Below are 6,000 nucleotides of genomic sequence, written 5' to 3' on the forward strand. Positions count from 1 at the left end.
TTTACCAATATGTTCAAACGAATAGATTTGGCCAGCTCGAAGTCTATTTCCAGGTTCGCGCAACGCGTGGCATTTATGATAACGAAGTTCAGATTTTCCCTGATTGACCTCCCACGAGAACCTCAAATCCATTAACAACTTGAAGATTCTATGTATTTTATGCAAATAGTTGTAATACTATCATTCGAATCATGTGCACTCAGGCAAAAAGTTGCGTTTTAACCTTTTCAGAATCATCTTCTTCAAAGCTGGCACATTTCTCAATTCCCAGTGTTTAGCGATGTTAATAAACACATGTATAATTCTTTTTTGTAATTCACTAATCGTAATGGCATTATTCTGGAATTTCTTTTGATAGGTAATCAATTTATTTTTACTGTGTTTACGAGTGTTTGGTGATGAGTTTACCTGTAGACATCTCAAATAAAAAAATAAGTAAATAAATAAATAAATAAATGTCGATTTTAGTAATATGATATTTGAATCTCGATGATACCCATAATGCTTCAATATTAGATGTGTTTCATGGTTTGATCATTTACACTCACACTCCACGAAGTGGTCGTCTACGTCATCATAACACTAAGACTAAGATGTCGAGCGATACTGTATCAACTGTTCGCGTCACGTGACTAAATTTCATGAATTTAAGACGTACATGACAGCTTGTTTGATATTGACACCGTATGTACTACGTGGTATTACCGTCATTTCTCTAGCGCATGGCAGGTACGCCGACTGAATGCTGATACGGCGTATAGTCAACTTGATATTTAACAGCACCAGCAGCGCTTTGTTATGTCTTGCGGCACTGTGTCGACCCCGCGTTCCGATGCATTTACACCACACATGAGGTGAACACCCGTCATGATTTCGGAACACTAACTATGATGTGAATGTTTGTGACGATTCAAAAGATCTCCCCTCCCCCTCAGCTTAACAAAAAAAAACTGCAAGGAAACTGCAATTGCGTTAAAAATGAATAATTACTATTACGCGCAATCTACAGAAATGTTTTAATATAACATAATTGCTTACTGTTATGATTTCAGTTGAGATCACAGTGTGTCGTGATTTCACCGTCTCAGCACACTTACACCACCCGTGTTTCCATTCAACAGAAAATTACTTCCAATTATTATATACCGTAATTGCCGACCAATTTTAGTTTTTGTTTAGAATTTAATACCGTTAGTTATTAGTCCCATGCAGCAATATATGAAGCAGATATATAACAGGATTACGATTGTCTCGCTTCACTGATTTACTAAATCCGGTGGATATAAAGTCTGATGGATATAAATTCGGGTAACAAGCGTTTCAAATCAAGGAAACGGATGGGTACAAAGTCGGAATATGTCTCGAAAATATGTAGCTTTTTAACAAAATGAGTGAAACCCATTTTTGCTTTATATAAACATGATCATTAAAAATATGTAAATTTGAGCCAAAGCTGCAAAAAATACTCAAGTTGAAAAAAATGACATAAACGAATTACCACCCAAACTGTTTTATATTATTCCGCTATGCAGAAACGATATACATTACACACAAATTACACAGACAATAATTCGTAATTCCAAATCATAGTGAATGATTGGATGGTTTTAACCGTGGCCAACCTTAATCGAACGCAACTCCGTCAATCAAAAAGCGCGCCTACTCCCGCAACCTGATATAACTATCCCACAATGCACTATAATTCAGAATTGCGATATGGTCTATGGCCTTCAGTGACGTCACCAAAAACAACCGACTGCTGCTAAATTTAGTACCACCAACAAATTAATAACCATTTGTGCGATCAATTTGCAGCCGCTTTCAATAATGGCTCCGTAAGAAATTGAATATAGAAATCAATAAACCTTATATTGCAATATAAAGAGTATCATATAACTGCATCGGCCATTGTAGTTTGCTACTTGTTCGCCATCTGTGAGTATGTACATTTCCATTCAACCGCGTCAGCATCAAAAATAGGTCAGTCGCGGTGTTGACACGATTGTCGCATATTTGCGTCGAGAGTTTACTTATACGAGGGTGGTAATATTTGAATCTTTCCTGGAAGTCGAAGTCTGCGCAAAAATACAAAAATTACTTATCCGTTAACCGCCATATAACATTTAATCTAGTTAATATCGGGTACAAATAAATTCACGAAATATAACAAAATGTATATTATAAAGTAGTTATACAAATTATTCATATATTCGGTTGAGCGGATCAGTAGCGTTGTCCAATCAACGTCGTTCGTGAACGCGTCAGTGAACACGCTCGAATTCTAAGATGTTTGATTTCAAGTTTCTGAATTGCACAGTCCGGAAATTTAATTGAAAGGCAGTTCGGCTAAAATAAATACACCTGAAAAAGTCAAATACGCAGCTGAATGAAATAGTAGGCTTATTTGTTAGCAAATCCAGTTGTACATGGTGTTCTTCTGTGCATATATTAACATTTTATTTCCAAAACAACGTCGGTCAACAAATAATGTGAATACTTATTTGTCTTTTTATTACAAATGTTATTCTCGGAAATTGTAGCGAGTTAGGGAACAAAACAGCTGTAGAATTCTATTGCACATACTAGGGGAACATTGGCGACTGTTTCATAGTTACACGACTGGCAGTATTCGGTGTAAATATTAAAACCCAAGCTTTATGTGGTTCCTTGTATCCACTACATTTAGGAGGCCACTTCCCACAAACGAAGCCAATTACTAGGACTCATCATAAATATACACGTCGCTATACTACTCAATAGAACCAGCTTCTCGTCATATTCTATACAAAAACAAAGATTTGTGTACACCCTCCCTTCCAACCCCCGTGCCCCCTCCAAACGTGGAGTCGCATACGCTTGATTCCCATTACGTGCCATTAGCGTCCGTCGCGTAATCTACCTACCAAATGAGAGGATGATACAATCTTATCCTTCCCCTGATACTACGATGTTTTTTTTAACCCTAATCAACTGATGAGGATTATAATGATTATATAAACCGGTTGCCATGGTGATGTATTAATGCCGATTTCATTCCAGTTGATGAAGACGTATCATATTTGAAACGATTTAGTATCATCATTATATTCGTCACGTGGCCATATCTGCGTATCGATCATTATTGTTCGCGTTGAGGGTTTTCGTCGAGTTAGTGAAAGACATTATTTTAATATATTTGTGTTCGCGTTTTGCGTTCTACACTTCATGGTCAACACAAATGTAAGAATGTAAGCTAATATCGTTGCTGACGTCACCATAGCTGACACGTAGCGAAGCCGCGATGATACTAGTCCAATATACAGTGTATAGTAACAATGGTGTCTGTAGCTCCTATGGTAAGATATAAAAACGACATAATTGCAGTCATTCAGAAATATTTGAATGAACATTTTCTGAAATACACGACAATTAAGGAGTAGTGGTGAATACCAGAAACGTTCTGTTCAAAATTCACATTATATGACTAGAGTGACGTCATATCTTTTCCAAACACGAACACGGGCGCTATCAAGAGCATGCGTGGTTATTTCGCACGGACAGATTCTACTTAATAATTGGGGCTGTTTTATATCAGGATGTCTGTATGATATTTAGAGCAACTACTAGTATATTCGTTAGGTTCAATTTATATCAATTGAATTTAGATTTGATTGAATCAAACGTTAAAACTATCCATGTTACAGGAGTGAATTCAATTCGTATGGTGACATATCTGATCGCAATGCACTGTGGGAATACAAAACTGGAGTTGATATGTATATATCCACATTTAACATCGTAGCAATTTTATCGAGCGACGTTTTTTTTCTTTCTTGAGTTCGTTGTTTACTGCAATTCAGGCACAAAGGCACAATCATTGATCTACTGTAATTGGAATACATATCGCAGTAGGCTTCCACGTTTCCGTCTTTTTTGCTTTAGTAATGTAATTTCGAAGATGGATTGAATTGAATACAAACGACGATTAAGATCTCGTAAGCTCCGGGGGGAATCATGTATGACACGGTGAATCTTGCAGAGCGTGGCGTGCCGCTATTTGTTTCTGTCCTTGGCTCGCGCAAATATAGATACCCGGATGACCTGGCCAACGTACCGAGACATGATGCAGGGCGACCCAACTACTACAAGAATGCTTCACCGCGTCATACGGGCCACTGACACACAATATACAGGTACGCTGTGTATCGTCATGGGTCATTACGAACAAGGTGACAACATAACTGGAAAAAAGGTGTTACAAGTAATTAAAGTGTCGGTGGTTACATAAACTAGATTTCACGGTATGTGATTGTGTCGTGACGAGAATAAACTAGTTTCACTAAGGACACTTAGAAAAATTATAAATTAATTAGTAGTTCAATCATCTCATGAATATTTAATGAGAATGTACTTGACCGTGAAACCATAGAATGGAGAATCGGCATATATAGAATATTGTACAGTATTTTGCAAATCTGTGTTCGCTATTTACCCATAATGCTGTTGAATTACACCGGAACTGCGGTTTGCGAAGTAAGCACACTCATATAGTGACGAGGAGCTGGTTTCTGTTATTTTTAAATATTTGTTTCATGAATAGGGGCAGAAATATAGAAAATACATACATTTTTCAAAACACAAGTAGCTCCGAGGATGTTACGTTGAATTATGTGAGTGAACGTTGGGGACCACGAAACAGTAAATCGAACAAAAAAACAAATCAGTGACAATGTATGGCAGAGACAACTCGTGAAAAATTGATTATTACGGCATCTCTGGAGACTATTAATTTATTGAGTACTTCAGAAGGTCGTACTGAATTTTCAATAATTTAACATTTACATTCAAGTCATTTTTTTTTAAACTCGAGAAAATGAAATGACATCTGAAACTACAGTTTGAAAAATATAGATCTTTTGGTAAAAATAAAGCAGTCAATTTTTTTTTTAAATAGTGTTTTATTCATTCCCCATGGAGTTCCATGTATTAACTCCGAAATACACACAGTAGTATCATGCTTAACTAAAAACATAGGTGTGTAACCCCAAAAATTTTCTTTTCATATATACCTTGTATAGTAATAAGCAACTTGCTAAATATAAAAAAAATCAAAGACTTTCGAGAAACTATATTGAGTAACATTAAACGAAGAATAAAAAAAACAATTAGTTGTAGGAATTTTAACTGTGCTCATAATTTTGCACAAGCGTATGTGTTTGCCCAATTGACTGTCTGGCTTCACTTCACTGGTAGCAATGGTATTACAGTATCAATATGGGTGTGGAGTTGTTTTACGTATTTACTATATTTTAACAGATGGAGAGCGGCTTTTGGGCACCGTAAATATGTATTCAATTCTATATGTGAGTAATTACAGTAGCAGCCGTTCACTGTTATATTGCCGTGTGTATTTTTGTATCCGCATTCATAGTGTAATCGATTCAACTCCTCAGTGTCACTATTTTGCGAAAACCCGACCTCATTGTAACTAAAAGTGCAACTTAAGATCAAATTAAATAGACGGGGGTGTCGGTATGACGTATCCAAGTTCCATATATATATATATATTCCATATACGGTTTATATATGAAGTGTTACGGCTAATTCGGATAATACGGAAGGCCACGAGTAAGACACAAGCGGTGGTTCAACGAGCGGTGCCGCTAGTTTTTCGGTGAATATCACTACGTTAGCCACTTACGATAGTTCTGCGAGCGTTGCCGGCAATTGTTCGGTGAACACCGCCACGTAAAGCACACACGCCCGGGCACACGCGGTGGTTCTGTGACTGGAGCGGTACCGCCAATTGGTCGGTGAATACCGCTACGCAAGTCACACACGGTTGTTCTGTGACACATTGTGGATAAGTTGGCAAGGATAGTGTTAATCGACTTAGTTCGAATTAACCAGTGTCGCTGGGAGAGGACTGAAATAAAGAGGGGTGAACAAATCATTCTACCTTCCGTTCATCTGAATTAGAGCATATTCCAAGTATCAACTCGGAGCAGATATATTTTCAAG

This window comes from Saccoglossus kowalevskii, chromosome 19 (genome assembly GCF_978046115.1).
Source record: "Saccoglossus kowalevskii chromosome 19, keSacKowa6.1, whole genome shotgun sequence".
Taxonomy (NCBI): Eukaryota; Metazoa; Hemichordata; class Enteropneusta; family Harrimaniidae; genus Saccoglossus; species Saccoglossus kowalevskii.